The following is a 19,110-nucleotide window of genomic DNA, read 5'->3' on the forward strand; positions in this document are numbered from 1 at the left end:
TGAGTCTCTTTTTCACTCTTTCATTTCTTATCTCATACTAGTAGGAAAAGATCAGACCAACAGTGGCGGTCAAAAACATAAAATCTTTAAAAGTAGTGGACATTATAATCAAACCCAAAACTATGCATAAACACACCATTGTCACACTCGGCGTAAGTTGGGGTTCCAACAACCGAGTTTTGGCTGAAGGGACAGCTACCTGTGAGGAGAGTAAACGAGGTGGCTGAATGAATTCCTCCTCATAGGGTGGAAGCCATACTAAATGTTAACGTTGTCCGGAGGGCATAAAGAAAAGGAGTATTTTGTAGGAAGATAACTGTAGTTTTAATGAATAATCAGGCTGTACACGAATATTGGAGAAATTGAAGATACTGGAAGAATTAGAGTCTATGGTTAAATGACTTGAAGAGTGAAGCTGAAGAACTACGGTAAAGAAGAACTGAAAACTGTGTTTTATGATTAAAAGACGAGGCTGAAGAACTTGGACTTTGAAGAAATGAAGACTGTGTTTAATGATTTAATGATAAGGCTGAAGTACTTGGACTTTGAAGAAATGAAGACTGGTTTCTGATTGAAAGACGAGGCTGAATAACTTGGACTTTGAAGAAATTAAGACTGTGGTTTTCGATTGAAAGACGAGACTGAAGAACTTGGACTTTGAAGAAATGAAGACGTCTGCTTGAACTGCTGTTAGCACCTGGAGCTCCTCTACGACCTGGGACCCCGTGAGCGCTTCCATGAGTGGCAACGGACTTAGACAGCAGGACTGCAGCAGCGTTTAGGTAACTGATGGATGAGAGCAACCTGGACCAGGTACAAAATGCTTTGGTAGTTAATATGATGTAACTGTTACCAAATATTGTTATAATGCAATAAAATACTGCAGCTGTGTACAATATAAACCGTATTCATTGCCTATAATTATTTATCACTATGTCATATAACACTTTATGTGCATTGTGCATATGAATGTAATACTTTCAGAGGTGTGGCAGGGTTCCTTATGTGGGACTCTATGGAGCCCCAGGATCGTTAGGATGATTTTGGTGCATGAGAAATTCTATTCCTGGTATTGTAGCAGGAAGTGTCTGCTTGTCGACGTCTGTTAGTAGCACTTACCTGTCCGAAGAAGGATCATTCCATGAAGGTTGCCACCACCGCTGGAACTTTGGCCCCTGAGAAGACACTGTTTCTCATTTTTTGAAAGCCTTACTCTATAAAGATTCATACTCAATTGGTCAGGAAATGTCATTTTAAATTGGCACCATTTTTGAGCCAATCAGGACTTCTTCCAATAAACAATGACAGTTTGTCACAGTGAGCAAATCATGGATTGCGTGTTATTGAGTCTCTTTTTCACTCTTTCATTTCTTATCTCATACTAGTAGGAAAAGATCAGTCCAACAGTGGCGGTCAAAAACATAAAATCTTTAAAAGTAGTGGACATTATAATCAAACCCAAAACTATGCATAAACACACCATTGTCACACTCGGCGTAAGTTGGGGTTCCAACAACCGAGTTTTGGCTGAAGGGACAGCTACCTGTGAGGAGAGTAAACGAGGTGGCTGAATGAATTCCTCCTCATAGGGTGGAAGCCATACTAAATGTTAACGTTGTCCGGAGGGCATAAAGAAAAGGAGGATTTTGTAGGAAGATAACTGTAGTTTTAATGAATAATCAGGCTGTACACGAATATTGGAGAAATTGAAGATACAGGAAGAATTAGAGTCTATGGTTAAATGACTTGAAGAGTGAAGCTGAAGAACTCAGGTAAAGAAGAACTGAAGACTGTGTTTTATGATTAAAAGACGAGGCTGAAGTACTTGGACTTTGAAGAACTGAAGACTGTGTTTTATGATTAAAAGACGAGGCTGAAGTACTTGGACTTTGAAGAAATGAAGACTGGTTTCTGATTGAAAGACGAGGCTGAATAACTTGGACTTTGAAGAAATGAAGACTGTGGTTTTCAATTGAAAGACGAGGCTGAAGAACTTGGACTTTGAGGAAATGAAGACGTCTGCTTGAACTGCTGTTAGCACCTGGAGCTCCTCTACGACCTAGGACCCCGTGAGCGCTTCCATGAGTGGCAACGGACTTAGACAGCAGGACTGCAGCAGCGTTTAGGAAACTGATGGATGAGAGCAACCTGGACCAGGTACAAAATGCTTTGGTAGTTAATATGATGTAACTGTTACCAAATATTGTTATAATGCAATAAAATACTGCAGCTGGGTACAATATAAACCGTATTCATTGCCTATAAATATTTATCACTATGTCATATAACACTTTATGTGCATTGTGCATATGAATGTAATACTTTCAGAGGTGTGGCAGGGTTCCTTATGTGGGACTCTATGGAGCCCCAGGATCGTTAGGATGATTTTGGTGCATGAGAAATTCTATTCCTGGTATTGTAGCAGGAAGTGTCTGCTTGTCGACGTCTGTTAGTAGCACTTACCTGTCCGAAGAAGGATCATTCCATGAAGGTTGCCACGACCGCTGGAACTTTGGCCCCTGAGAAGATATTGTTTCTCATTTTTTGAAAGCCTTACTCTATAAAGATTCATACTCAATTGGTCAGGAAATGTCATTTTAAATTGGCACCATTTTTGAGCCAAACAGGACTTCTTCCAACAAACAATGACCGTTTGTCACAGTGAGCAAATCGTGGATTGCGTGTTATTGAGTCTCTTTTTCACTCTTTCATTTCTTATCTAATACTAGTAGAAAAAGCTCAGTCCAACACTAGCGGTCAAAAACATAAAATCTTTAAAAGGAGTGGACATTATAATCAAACCCAAAACTATGCATAAACACAATATTGTCACACTTGGCGTAAGTTGGGGTTCCAACAACCGAGTTTTGGCTGAAGGGACAGCTACCTGTGAGGAGAGTAAACGAGGTGGCTGAATGTAATTCCTCCTCATAGGGTGGAAGCCATACTAAATGTTAACGTTGTCCGGAGGGCATAAAGAAAAGGAGGATTTTGTAGGAAGATAACTGTAGTTTTAATGAATAATCAGGCTGTACATGAATATTGGAGAAATTGAAGATACAGGAAGAATTAGAGTCTATGGTTAAATGACTTGAAGAGTGAAGCTGAAGAACTCAGGTAAAGAAGAACTGAAGACTGTGTTTTATGATTAAAAGACGAGGCTGAAGTACTTGGACTTTGAAGAACTGAAGACTGTTTTATGATTAAAAGACGAGGCTGAAGTACTTGGACTTTGAAGAAATAAAGACTGTGTTTTATGATTTAAAGACGAGGCTGAAGTACTTCGACTTTGAAGAAATGATGACTGGTTTCTGATTGAAAAACCGGGCTGAATAACTTGGACTTTGAAGAAATGAAGACTGTGGTTTTCGATTGAAAGACGAGGCTGAAGAACTTGGACTTTGAAGAAATGAAGACGTCTGCTTGAACTGCTGTTAGCACCTGGAGCTCCTCTACGACCTGGGACCCCGTAAGCGCTTCCATGAGTGGCAACGGACTTAGACAGCAGGACTGCAGCAGTGTTTAGGTAACTGATGGATGAGAGCAACCTGGACCAGGGAACCAGAAGTAAGCTGGGACCACAGACCTGGAGAACCTTTCACAAGGAGGGAACTTGAAGCACTGGCACTCTCCCTCTGTGCTAGCCCCCTCTTGTAATTGGAGAACACACAGGATTGGCTGGACGTAGATTGGGAACTTCAGTGATAATACTCTGGTCTCCAACATGGCTGACCTCGGGACACGAGACATACTTAGCTGTTAGCACACAGCTTTACCCAGCTTCTGTCTCTGAAACACTATTCTGTGTCACAACCAGAGGACCTTACGCCAGCGATCCCCACCGCAGCGCCCGGCTCTCCAGAGCCTTGGCCCATATCCCTTGGCAGCCGCACACCCGTCCAGGAGGACCCGCCGCCAGCAACTCCCTGCCGCCGCAGCCGTACCAACCAGAGGGACGGTCACCCGTGGGAGCACCCGCCGGAGGTAAAGCTGCGGAGCCTGACAAATATCTAACCATTATATGCAATGTAAGGCAACATTTCAACAATGCATAGGCCTGGTACATCATTTTAGAGCTTCAGCAAATAACAGTGCATTAACCTATAACTTAAAAATGCTATAACCTAAGGCATAACAATGCTTTATACGGTGTTAACAATACTTAAATCAACAACGTATAGTATAGGTGTTACATAATTTTAGTTACATAATCCTATGGTATCTTAACACTTATAATTGTGACACATAAAAGTGTAATATATGTGTATAATTCACAGTCCTATAGCAATCTATTACTCATACATAACAATGCTAAATCAAGAAGTAAAATTGTTAAAGATAATCATGCATAACAGTGAAAGATGAAAATTTTAGGTACAAAATGCTTTGGCAGTTAATATGATGTAACTGTGTTACCAAATATTGTTATAATTCAATAACATACTGCAGCTGTGTACAATATAAACCATTTTCAATTCTTATAATTATTTATCACTATGTCATATAACACTTTACGAGCTTTGTGCATATTCACATAATACTTGCAGAGGTGTGGCAGGGTTTCTTATGTGGGAATCCATGGAACCCCAGGATCATTAGGATGATTATGCTGCATGTGAATTTCTATTCATGGTATTGTAGCAGGAAGTGTCTGCTTGTCGACGTCTGTTAGTAGCACTTACCTGTCCGAAGAAGGATCATTCCATGAAGGTTGCCACCACCGTCGGAACTTTGGCCCCTGAGAAGATACTGTTTCTCATTTTTTGAAAGCCTTACTCTATAAAGATAAATACTCAGTTGGTCAGCAAATGTCATTTTAAATTGGCACCATTTTTGAGCCAATCATGACTTCTTCCAATAAACAATGACAGTTTGACACAGTGAGCAAATCATGGATTGCGTGTTATTGAGTCTCTTTTCCACTCTTTCATTTCTTATCTCATACTAGTAGGAAAAACTCAGCCCAACAGTGGCGGTCAAAAACAGAAAATCTTTAAAAGGAGTGGACATTATAATCGAACCCAAAACTATGCATAAACACAATATCTAACCATTATATGTAATGTAAGGCCACATTTCAACAATGCATAGGCCTGGTACATCATTTTAGAGCTTCAGCAAATAACAGTGCATTAACCTAAAACTTAAAAATGCTGTAAAGTAAGGCATAACAATGCTTTATACGGTGTCAACAATACTCAAATCAACAACATATAGTATGGGTGTTACATAATTTTAGTTACATAATCCTATGGTATCTTAAAACTTCTAATTGTGACACATAAAAGTGTAATATATGTGTATAATTCACAGTCCTATTGCAATCCATAACTTAAACATAACAATGCTAAATCAAGAAGTAAAAGTGTTGAAGATAATCATGCATAACAGTGATACATGAAAATTTTAGACAGGTACAAAATGCTTTGGTAGTTAATATGATGTAACTGTTACCAAATATTGTTAGAATGCAATAAAATACTGCAGCTGTGTACAATATAAACCGTATTCATTGCCTATAATTATTTATCACTATGTCATATAACACTTTATGTGCATTGTGCATATGAATGTAATACTTTCAGATGTGTGGCAGGGTTCCTTATGTGGGACTCTATGGAGCCCCAGGATCGTTAGGATGATTTTGGTGCATGAGAAATTCTATTCCTGGTATTGTAGCAGGAAGTATCTGCTTGTCGACGTCTGTTAGTAGCACTTGTCCGAAGAATGATCAATCCATGAAGGTTGCCACCACCGCTGGAACTTTGGCCCCTGAGAAGACACTGATTCTCATTTTTTTTAAAGCCTTACTCTATAAAGATTCATACTCAATTGGCCAGGAAATGTCATTTTAAATTGGCACCATTTTTGAGCCAATCAGTACTTCTTCCAATAAACAATGACAGTTTGTCACAGTGAGCAAATCATGGATTGCGTGTTATTGAGTCTCTTTTTCACTCTTTCATTTCTTATCTAATACTAGTAGGAAAAGCTCAGCCCAACAGTGGCGGTCAAAAATATAAAATCTTTAAAAGGAGTGAACATTATAATCAAACCCAAAACTATGCATAAACACTATATTGTCACGCTCGGAGTAAGTTGGGGTTCCGACAACCGAGTTTTGGCTGAAGGGACAGCTACCTGTGAGGAGAGTAAATGAGGTGGCTGAATGTAATTCCTCCTCATGGGGTGGAAGCCAAACTAAGTGATATTGTTGTCCAGAGGGCTTAAAAAAAGGAGGACTTTGTAGGAAGATAACTGTAGTTTTAATGAATAATCAGGCTGTACACGAATATTGGAGAAATTGAAGAAACTGGAAGAATTAGAGTTTATGGTTAAATGACTTGAAGAGTGAAGCTGAAGAACTCCGGTAAAGAAAAACTGAAGACTGTGTTTTATGATTGAAAGACGAGGCTGAAGAACTTGGACTTTGAAGAAATGAAGACTGGTTTTTGATTGAAAGACGAGGCTGAAGAACTTGGACTTTGAAGAAATGAAGACTATGGTTTGTGATTGAAAGACCAGTCTGAAGAACTTGGACTTTGAAGAAATGAAGACTGGTTTGTGATTGAAAGACGAGGCTGAATAACTTGGACTTTAAAGAAATGAAGACGTCTGCTTGAACCGCCGTTAGCACCTGGAGCTCCTCTACGACCTGGGACCCCGTGAGCGCTTCCATGAGTGGCAACGGACTTAAACAGCAGGACTGCAGCAGCGTTTAGGTAACTGATGGATGAGAGCAACCTGGACCAGGTACAAAATGCTTTGGTAGTTAATATGATGTAACTGTTACCAAATATTGTTATAATGCAATAAAATACTGCAGCTGTGTACAATATAAACCGTATTCATTGCCTATAATTATTTATCACTATGTCATATAACACTTTATGTACATTGTGCATATGAATGTAATACTTTCAGAGGTGTGGCATGGTTCCTTATGTGGGACTCTATGGAGCCCCAGGATCGTTAGGATGATTTTGGTGCATGAGAAATTCTATTCCTGGTATTGTAGCAGGAAGTGTCTGCTTGTCGACGTCTGTTAGTAGCACTTACCTGTCCGAAGAAGGATCATTCCATGAAGGTTGCCACCACCGCTGGAACTTTGGCCCCTGAGCAGATACTGTTTCTCATTTTTTGAAAGCCTTACTCTATAAAGATTCATACTCAATTGGTCAGGAAATATCATTTTAAATTGGCACCATTTTTGAGCCAATCAGGACTTCTTCCAATAAACAATGACAGTTTGTCACAGTGAGCAAATTCATGGATTGCGTGTTATTGAGTCTCTTTTTCACTCTTTCATTTCTTATCTCATACTAGTAGGAAAAGATCAGTCCAACAGTGGCGGTCAAAAACATAAAATCTTTAAAAGTAGTGGACATTATAATCAAACCCAAAACTATGCATAAACACACCATTGTCACACTCGGCGTAAGTTGGGGTTCCAACAACCGAGTTTTGGCTGAAGGGACAGCTACCTGTGAGAAGAGTAAACGAGGTGGCTGAATGAATTCCTCCTCATAGGGTGGAAGCCATACTAAATGTTAACGTTGTCCGGAGGGCATAAAGAAAAGGAGGATTTTGTAGGAAGATAACTGTAGTTTTAATGAATAATCAGGCTGTACACGAATATTGGAGAAATTGAAGATACTGGAAGAATTAGAGTCTATGGTTAAATGACTTGAAGAGTGAAGCTGAAGAACTCAGGTAAAGAAGAACTGAAGACTGTGTTTTATGATTAAAAGACGAGGCTGAAGTACTTGGACTTTGAAGAACTGAAGACTGTGTTTTATGATTAAAAGACGAGGCTGAAGTACTTGGACTTTGAAGAAATGAAGACTGGTTTCTGATTGAAAGACGAGGCTGAATAACTTGGACTTTGAAGAAATGAAGACTGTGGTTTTCAATTGAAAGACGAGGCTGAAGAACTTGGACTTTGAAGAAATGAAGACGTCTGCTTGAACTGCTGTTAGCACCTGGAGCTCCTCTACGACCTAGGACCCCGTGAGCGCTTCCATGAGTGGCAACGGACTTAGACAGCAGGACTGCAGCAGCGTTTAGGAAACTGATGGATGAGAGCAACCTGGACCAGGTACAAAATGCTTTGGTAGTTAATATGATGTAACTGTTACCAAATATTGTTATAATGCAATAAAATACTGCAGCTGGGTACAATATAAACCGTATTCATTGCCTATAAATATTTATCACTATGTCATATAACACTTTATGTGCATTGTGCATATGAATGTAATACTTTCAGAGGTGTGGCAGGGTTCCTTATGTGGGACTCTATGGAACCCCAGGATCGTTAGGATGATTTTGGTGCATGAGAAATTCTATTCCTGGTATTGTAGCAGGAAGTGTCTGCTTGTCGACGTCTGTTAGTAGTACTTACCTGTCCGAAGAAGGATCATTCCATGAAGGTTGCCACCACCGCTGGAACTTTGGCCCCTGAGCAGATACTGTTTCTCATTTTTTGAAAGCCTTACTCTATAAAGATTCATACTCAATTGGTCAGGAAATATCATTTTAAATTGGCACCATTTTTGAGCCAATCAGGACTTCTTCCAATAAACAATGACAGTTTGTCACAGTGAGCAAATCATGGATTGCGTGTTATTGAGTCTCTTTTTCACTCTTTCATTTCTTATCTCATACTAGTAGGAAAAGATCAGACCAACAGTGGCGGTCAAAAACATAAAATCTTTAAAAGTAGTGGACATTATAATCAAACCCAAAACTATGCATAAACACACCATTGTCACACTCGGCGTAAGTTGGGGTTCCAACAACCGAGTTTTGGCTGAAGGGACAGCTACCTGTGAGGAGAGTAAACGAGGTGGCTGAATGAATTCCTCCTCATAGGGTGGAAGCCATACTAAATGTTAACGTTGTCCGGAGGGCATAAAGAAAAGGAGTATTTTGTAGGAAGATAACTGTAGTTTTAATGAATAATCAGGCTGTACACGAATATTGGAGAAATTGAAGATACTGGAAGAATTAGAGTCTATGGTTAAATGACTTGAAGAGTGAAGCTGAAGAACTACGGTAAAGAAGAACTGAAAACTGTGTTTTATGATTAAAAGACGAGGCTGAAGAACTTGGACTTTGAAGAAATGAAGACTGTGTTTAATGATTTAATGATAAGGCTGAAGTACTTGGACTTTGAAGAAATGAAGACTGGTTTCTGATTGAAAGACGAGGCTGAATAACTTGGACTTTGAAGAAATTAAGACTGTGGTTTTCGATTGAAAGACGAGACTGAAGAACTTGGACTTTGAAGAAATGAAGACGTCTGCTTGAACTGCTGTTAGCACCTGGAGCTCCTCTACGACCTGGGACCCCGTGAGCGCTTCCATGAGTGGCAACGGACTTAAACAGCAGGACTGCAGCAGCGTTTAGGTAACTGATGGATGAGAGCAACCTGGACCAGGTACAAAATGCTTTGGTAGTTAATATGATGTAACTGTTACCAAATATTGTTATAATGCAATAAAATACTGCAGCTGTGTACAATATAAACCGTATTCATTGCCTATAATTATTTATCACTATGTCATATAACACTTTATGTGCATTGTGCATATGAATGTAATACTTTCAGAGGTGTGGCAGGGTTCCTTATGTGGGACTCTATGGAGCCCCAGGATCGTTAGGATGATTTTGGTGCATGAGAAATTCTATTCCTGGTATTGTAGCAGGAAGTGTCTGCTTGTCGACGTCTGTTAGTAGCACTTACCTGTCCGAAGAAGGATCATTCCATGAAGGTTGCCACCACCGCTGGAACTTTGGCCCCTGAGAAGACACTGTTTCTCATTTTTTGAAAGCCTTACTCTATAAAGATTCATACTCAATTGGTCAGGAAATGTCATTTTAAATTGGCACCATTTTTGAGCCAAACAGGACTTCTTCCAATAAACAATGACCGTTTGTCACAGTGAGCAAATCGTGGATTGCGTGTTATTGAGTCTCTTTTTCACTCTTTCATTTCTTATCTAATACTAGTAGGAAAAGCTCAGTCCAACACTAGCGGTCAAAAACATAAAATCTTTAAAAGGAGTGGACATTATAATCAAACCCAAAACTATGCATTAACACAATATTGTCACACTTGGCGTAAGTTGGGGTTCCAACAACCGAGTTTTGGCTGAAGGGACAGCTACCTGTGAGGAGAGTAAACGAGGTGGCTGAATGTAATTCCTCCTCATAGGGTGGAAGCCATACTAAATGTTAACATTGTCCGGAGGGCATAAAGAAAAGGAGGATTTTGTAGGAAGATAACTGTAGTTTTAATGAATAATCAGGCTGTACATGAATATTGGAGAAATTGAAGATACAGGAAGAATTAGAGTCTATGGTTAAATGACTTGAAGAGTGAAGCTGAAGAACTCCGGTAAAGAAGAACGGAAGACTGTGTTTTATGATTAAAAGACGAGGCTGAAGTACTTGGACTTTGAAGAAATAAAGACTGTGTTTTATGATTTAAAGACGAGGCTGAAGTACTTCGACTTTGAAGAAATGATGACTGGTTTCTGATTGAAAAACCGGGCTGAATAACTTGGACTTTGAAGAAATGAAGACTGTGGTTTTCGATTGAAAGACGAGGCTGAAGAACTTGGACTTTGAAGAAATGAAGACGTCTGCTTGAACTGCTGTTAGCACCTGGAGCTCCTCTACGACCTGGGACCCCGTAAGCGCTTCCATGAGTGGCAACGGACTTAGACAGCAGGACTGCAGCAGTGTTTAGGTAACTGATGGATGAGAGCAACCTGGACCAGGGAACCAGAAGTAAGCTGGGAGCACAGAGCTGGAGAACCTTTCACAAGGAGGGAACTTGAAGCACTGGCACTCTCCCTCTGTGCTAGCCCCCTCTTGTAATTGGAGAACACACAGGATTGGCTGGACGTAGATTGGGAACTTCAGTGATAATACTCTGGTCTCCAACATGGCTGACCTCGGGACACGAGACATACTTAGCTGTTAGCACACAGCTTTACCCAGCTTCTGTCTCTGAAACACTATTCTGTGTCACCACCAGAGGACCTTACGGCAGCGATCCCCACCGCAGCGCCCGGCTCTCCAGAGCCTTGGCCCATATCCCTTGGCAGCCGCACACCCGTCCAGGAGGACCCGCCGCCAGCAGCTCCCTGCCGCCGCAGCCGTACCAACCAGAGGGACGGTCACCCGTGGGAGCACCCGCCGGAGGTAAAGCTGCGGAGCCTGACAAATATCTAACCATTATATGCAATGTAAGGCAACATTTCAACAATGCATAGGCCTGGTACATCATTTTAGAGCTTCAGCAAATAACAGTGCATTAACCTATAACTTAAAAATGCTGTAACCTAAGGCATAACAATGCTTTATACGGTGTTAACAATACTTAAATCAACAACGTATAGTATAGGTGTTACATAATTGTAGTTACATAATCCTATGGTATCTTAAAACTTATAATTGTGACACATAAAAGTGTAATATATGTGTATAATTCACAGTCCTATAGCAATCTATTACTCATACATAACAATGCTAAATCAAGAAGTAAAATTGTTAAAGATAATCATCCATAACAGTGAAAGATGAAAATTTTAGGTACAAAATGCTTTGGTAGTTAATATGATGTAACTGTGTTACCAAATATTGTTATAATTCAATAACATACTGCAGCTGTGTACAATATAAACCATTTTCAATTCTTATAATTATCACTATGTCATATAACACTTTACGAGCTTTGTGCATATTCACATAATACTTGCAGAGGTGTGGCAGGGTTTCTTATGTGGGAATCCATGGAACCCCAGGATCATTAGGATGATTATGCTGCATGTGAATTTCTATTCATGGTATTGTAGCAGGAAGTGTCTGCTTGTCGACGTCTGTTAGTAGCACTTACCTGTCCGAAGAAGGATCATTCCATGAAGGTTGCCACCACCGCTGGAACTTTGGCCCCTGAGAAGACACTGTTTCTCATTTTTTTTAAAGCCTTACTCTATAAAGATTCATACTCAATTGGTCAGGAAATGTCATTTTAAATTGGCACCATTTTTGAGCCAATCAGTACTTCTTCCAATAAACAATGACAGTTTGTCACAGTGAGCAAATCATGGATTGCGTGTTATTGAGTCTCTTTTTCACTCTTTCATTTCTTATCTAATACTAGTAGGAAAAGCTCAGCCCAACAGTGGCGGTCAAAAATATAAAATCTTTAAAAGGAGTGAACATTATAATCAAACCCAAAACTATGCATAAACACAATATTGTCACGCTCGGCGTAAGTTGGGGTTCCGACAACCGAGTTTTGGCTGAAGGGACAGCTACCTGTGAGGAGAGTAAATGAGGTGGCTGAATGTAATTCCTCCTCATGGGGTGGAAGCCAAACTAAGTGATATTGTTGTCCAGAGGGCTTAAAAAAAGGAGGACTTTGTAGGAAGATAACTGTAGTTTTAATGAATAATCAGGCTGTACACGAATATTGGAGAAATTGAAGAAACTGGAAGAATTAGAGTTTATGGTTAAATGACTTGAAGAGTGAAGCTGAAGAACTCCGGTAAAGAAAAACTGAAGACTGTGTTTAATGATTGAAAGACGAGGCTGAAGAACTTGGACTTTGAAGAAATGAAGACTGGTTTTTGATTGAAAGACGAGGCTGAAGAACTTGGACTTTGAAGAAATGAAGACTGTGGTTTGTGATTGAAAGACCAGTCTGAAGAACTTGGACTTTGAAGAAATGAAGACTGGTTTGTGATTGAAAGACGAGGCTGAATAACTTGGACTTTAAAGAAATGAAGACGTCTGCTTGAACCGCCGTTAGCACCTGGAGCTCCTCTACGACCTGGGACCCCGTGAGCGCTTCCATGAGTGGCAACGGACTTAGACAGCAGGACTGCAGCAGCGTTTAGGTAACCGATGGATGAGAGCAACCAGGATCAGGGAACCAGAAGTAACCTGGGAGCACAGAGCTGGAGAACCTTTCACAAGGAGGGAACTTGAAGCACTGGCACTCTCCCTCTGAGCCAGCCCTTTTGTAAGGGGAGAACACGCAGGATTGGCTGGACATAGATTGGGAACTTCAGTGATAATACTCTGGTCTCCAACATGGCTGACCCCGGGGACAGGAGACATACTTAGCTGTTAGCACACAGCTTTACCCAGCTTCTGTCTCTGAAACACTATTCTGTGTCACCACCAGAGGACCTTACCGCAGCAATCCCCGCTGCAGCGCCCGTCTCTCCAGAGCCCCGGCCCCTGGCCCTTGGCAGCCGCACACCCGTCCAGGAGGACCTGCCGCCAGCAGCTCCCTGCCGCCGCAGCCGTACCAACCAGAGGGACGGTCACCCGTGGGAGCACCCGCTGGAAGTAAAGCTGCGGAGCCTGACAAATATCTAACCATTATATGCAATGTAAGGCAACATTTCAACAATGCATGGGTCTGGTACATAATTTTAGAGCTTCAGCAAATAACAGTGCATTAACCTATTACTTAAAAATGCTATAACCTAAGGCATAACAATGCTTTGTAAGGTGTTAACAATACTTAAATCAACAACGTATAGTATACTGTAGGTGTTACATAATTTTAGTTACATAATCCTATGGTATCTTAACACTTATAATTGTGACACATAACAGTGTATTATACGTGTATAATTCACAATCCTATAGCAATCTATTACTCATACATAACAATGCTAAATCAAGAAGTAAAATTGTTGAAAATAATCATGCATAACAGTGAAAGATGAAAATTTTAGGTACAAAATGCTTTGGCAGTTAATATGATGTAACTGTGTTACCAAATATTGTTATAATTCAATAACATACTGCAACTGTGTACAATATAAACCATTTTCAATTCTTATAATTATCACTATGTGATATTATCACAGGGTTTCTTATGTGGGAATCCATGGAACCCCAGGATCATTAGAATGATTATGCTGCATGTGAATTTCTATTCATGGTATTGTAGCAGGAAGTGTCTGCTTGTCGACGTCTGTTAGTAGCACTTACCTGTCCGAAGAAGGATCATTCCATGAAGGTTGCCACCACCGCTGGAACTTTGGCCCCTGAGAAGAAACTGTTTCTCATTTTTTGAAAGCCTTACTCTATAAAGATTCATACTCAATTGGTCAGGAAATGTCATTTTAAATTGGCACCATTTTTGAGCCAATCAGGACTTCTTCCAATAAACAATGACCGTTTGTCATAGTGAGCAAATCGTGGATTGCGTGTTATTGAGTCTCTTTTTCACTCTTTCATTTCTTATCTAATACTAGTAGGAAAAGCTCAGCCCAACAGTGGCGGTCAAAAACATAAAATCTTTAAAAGGAGTGGGCATTATAATCAAACCCAAAACTATGCATAAACACAATATTGTCACACTCGGCGTAAGTTGGGGTTCCAACAACCGAGTTTTGGCTGAAGGGACAGCTACCTGTGAGGAGAGTAAACGAGGTGGCTGAATGTAATTCCTCCTCATAGGGTGGAAGCCATACTAAATGTTAATGTTGTCCGGAGGGCATAAAGAAAAGGAGGATTTTGTAGGAAGATAACCGTAGTTTTAATGAATAATCAGGCTGTACACGAATATTGGAGAAATTGAAGATACTGGAAGAATTAGAGTCTATGGTTAAATGACTTGAAGAGTGAAGCTGAAGAACTCCGGTAAAGAAGAACGGAAGACTGTGTTTTATGATTAAAAGACGAGGCTGAAGGGGGTGTGGCCTGGCTGTGAATGGAGACAGCTGCGTTTTTGTGGAGCTCCTGAGGCCCAGGGATATATTACCTTTTTATACCCCCTTTACGAGCCCACCTGGGTTCCTAGATATCCCCCCTATCTCCCCTGACCCATCTACCGAGCCCCTGACAGAGCCGCGGAATCGGGGAGCAGTTTTAACTGCTTCTGCGGGTTGCGGCCTAAGGGACTCATAGAGCCGGGGCCTCAATTTCACCACAGCACTGACAGCGGCTCTAGGACCCCCCGGACCGGATCGCGGGTTCCCTCTGGCGCTCCATACGACCCACCGCCGCAGCCTGCGACTAAGAGGGGGGCCCCCTATTGCCGGCTGAGTGCTCCGGCTGCCTGCGGATCCGGAGAATTACAGCTCGGGATGGAGTGGACGGGTGCCCGGCGGCCATTATCACCCGCAAGAAGGCTGCCGCCTGTACCATCCCCGCCGGACGCTCGTCCCTAATACCTCCCCGCCTGGCGCGGTTCACGGCTGTGGACCCTTCCCCGAGCACGGGGATCCGGCCGGGGGAGCGCTACTCTGCGGGCGAGATCGGGGCCTCCACCTTCACCAGCACCAAAAGCCGGGACCTCGGGTTTCACGCCCTCCCGGCCTCGGGCTCCGGGCCCGGACGGAAGCCGGGGCGGGACCCGTGGCGGCGCCCGACCCCTCAGGTCTCCCCCCACATTGCTCCCCAACCTGCATCAGTCCCCCAGGACCTGTGGGAAGAAGACATGCCTGCGGATCCCGGGAGCGACAATAGCCCGACATCTCCCGGGCCTAAGCACACGCCGGCGGCCATCTTGAAATCTCGGGCTGCACTGCTCGAGACCTCCCGGGAGATCACCGGAGGCCCCGCCGAGAGCCTGAACCGAGGGGGGGGGGATGGGGGGGGGGGGGGGGGGGGTTGGGGACAAAGTAAATAAGAGCCCACACCCACAGATACCCGCACAGATCCTGGGGTTCGTGTAGCATTTACTCCATAGAGGCCTGTGTCTGAAGCTGGAGGAGCCATCTTGCCCACTGGCAAACATCCAGTACTACATTCCTCCCTCTCCTTCTTGCATTGTGCAATTTATTTATTTTGCATCTCATAAATATATCCCTGTACCTCTGTATGGGAAGAGGGCCCGGGCCCTGCTCTATCTCCGATACCCGGATCTGAGAATATTGGGGAAAACCAGACATATCCATACGGACAATCCACCCTCGCAGATTCCAGGTAACTGGAAACCGTGAGAAGCTTTGCCTTACACCAGGCTGTTCTGATGTGATCTTTAACGGGAACCGAAGACTCCCCCTCTGCTCCTGAAGAAGTAAAGCCGCGTGGGAATGTATACAGCGCCGATATAGGCTAATCTCACTTCCTCCTGGGTCCGATCTTTATATCTACGACAACCGTGAGGGAACCCATGAATTGGGACAATGGCACCGAAACGCCAAAAAGACCCGACTCCGACTCGCAAGGTCGCCTTTTTTAAACAGTCCCCGTCTTCCCAAAGCCAGAAACACCCTACCATACAGGATTCCTCGCCTAAACAACCCCGGAGTGGTGATGACATATCCGTGACCCCTCGGGTAATCCAGACGAAAAGTTCTCAACTCGGTGATGATGCACCCCTCACTCTGGGCACTATGCGGCAACTGCTGACTTCCTTTAAAGATGATATCACGATGGAAGTTAAGACAGCGCTGCAGTGCTGCCAACAGTCGGTCGACGCTATAGGCCAACGCACGGACCATCTTGAGAATAAATGTGAGGAGATGGTGAAGTCACACAATGAGGTGATTACCCAGCTTGAAGACCTACAGGCCGAAGTAACGGAGGACAGGTCACGCCGTAATAATATCAAGCTCCGAGGCATCCCTGAAACTGTCGCCAACTCCGAACTTACCCAATTTGCGACAGATCTCTTCATGGAGCTTCTCCCATCCAACTCTATTGAGGACTTCCTCATCGACCGCAATCCATCGCTTACCAAAGGCTAGAAATGCCACAAAGGACGCTCCGAGAGACACTCTAATGAGTATGCATTACTTCCATATCAAGGAACAAATTCTGCGGGTGGCTATGCGCCCGGAGGTATCAGCCAAGACGCTGGGTGAAGTACAAGTCTACGGAGATCTTTCAGCGGCCACACTGGCCTTGAGACGCTCGTTCCACCCGGTGACCTCAGCGCTTCGGAAGGCCGATATCCTGTACAAAAGGGGGTTCCCGACGAAATTGCTGGTTAGACGTAACGGCGTTACACACGCAATAATCTCCCCGGAAGCGGGTCTAAAATTACTGGACTCCTGGAGGGGAGATGATGCAATTGAAAAGGCACCGGCAACTCTCAAGCTGACCCAGGAGTGGACGATGGCAGACAATGATCGTTAAAGACTGATTTTCTCGGCCAGGTTGTATGTCATTGTTGAGAATGTTCTTAATTATCCTGATTTTTTGTTATTTAACTATGTCACTGGTGCCGATACTGTGCTCTCCCCGGCCAATACCCCGGGAGCACACGAAATAGTCAACTGTACCTACCAATATGGGTGACACCAGTTTAACTTGGGTGGTTTATCTTATACTGTATCCGTTGGGACCTGGCCGACCTCGCATAGTCTTAAACCTCTAAAACGGTACAATATTGCTCCCCTCGATGCTACGATGTTATTTTTGTTAATAGTTGAGTCTTTCGAGAGGAGACATGAACCCTATGACCCAACGCACTTACCTATTTTATAAGTTGAAAGTTCTAGGAGCGAGGGGGAGACTACTCCCCACACCTCGCCACGACCCCATGTGTTGCCCTGCTAGGCAACCTTATTTGGTACCCTTGTGGTGCCCGCTCTATGTCCTCTTCATGCTGTTTCTTCCGCCCTTTCTGTTTTCCCCATCTCTTCAAGTTTTAACACACACACAATCTGGCAGATTCTGTTACTTAATCGTTATATACAACCTGATTCTGGCACAACTCTCACACAAACCTAATGGTTAATGTACTATCCTTAAATGTAAAAGGGTTGAATTCACCTAACAAATGACAATTAGCCCTGCGTCACTTTGCTAAATGTAGGGCACATATAGTGGCCTTACAGGAAACCCATTTCATGCTTCCGTCACCCCCCTCCTTTAGGGATAATAAATATCCCATTGGCTATATGTCCAATGGCCCGAAAAAAAAAGCCGGAGTGGCAATATTATTCTCAAATACATGTGAATTCTCCCTAGAATGTCAGATCTCAGACCAGGAAGGCAGGTATCTCATACTGACGGGTAAATTGGAAGACAAGCCGGTCACCATAGCTACACTTTATGCTCCCAATACCAAACAACTCCCTTTCCTTAGGAAATTTTTTACAGTCCTCCAGAAACACTTATCGGGTGCCTTACTTCTCCTGGGGGACTTTAACATGATCCTTGACCCAACGATCGATAGATCCCAAGCCCGCTCACCTCCCAAGGGTGATTCGCAGCGTAACAGCGCCCATGCCTTTAGAAATATGCTACATGAATATGATCTCTATGACGTTTGGAGGGCTAAGAATCCGACTTGTAGAGATTTTACGTTCTTCTCCCCAGTCCACGGCTCGTTTTCTAGGATAGATCTAGTGATATCAGATAAGTGGACACTCCAACAGGTTTCAAAAGCTTCTATCCTGCCAGTGTCGTGGTCCGATCACTCTGCTCTCTCTGTCCGTTGGAACCCCAGCAAAATCAGGCCCTCTCCTACCCTATGGCGCCTTAGGGACTACCTTCTTTTGAACCCAGACGCTCAGCGGTCCATCGCACAGGCCCTCTCCTTATATGTTAAGACTAATACCCCAGCAGAAACGTCAATATTTACACACTGGTGCGCCCTCAAGGCGGTGGTCAGAGGAGCGGCCATTCAAGCGGCTGCTTACATACGCAGGACCTCCCGACAAAAACAGGCAGAATTAGAAGCCCGTCTTAAAGACCTAGATGCTTCACTTAAGCTGAATCCTTTTAATAAGACAATTTATCGAGAACTGACCCGGGTTAGAGATGAGCTGAATAAATTAGAACTAACGGAGGCCCGTAAAAATCTTTTCCGCCTACGGCAGAAGTTTTATGTGCAAGGAGATAGGGCGGGTAGAATGCTAGCTCGCAAACTGCGGGGGAAAACAGCTAAAGAAAGGGTGAAATACATTATCAACTCAAATAACACCAAGTTAACCGACCCATCTGACATAGCTAACTCCTTTGCTACATATTACTCCTCCCTATATAACTTAAAAGACGATACTTCTACCCCTCAACCTACACCAGCCAATATCGCAGCCTTTTTGAACGATGTAAATCTCCCCTCCATTAACCCAGATACTTTGCAGACCCTAAACCAACCATGGTCCCAGAAGG

The sequence above is a fragment of the Pseudophryne corroboree genome, chromosome 2 (genome assembly GCF_028390025.1).
Source record: "Pseudophryne corroboree isolate aPseCor3 chromosome 2, aPseCor3.hap2, whole genome shotgun sequence".
Taxonomy (NCBI): Eukaryota; Metazoa; Chordata; class Amphibia; order Anura; family Myobatrachidae; genus Pseudophryne; species Pseudophryne corroboree.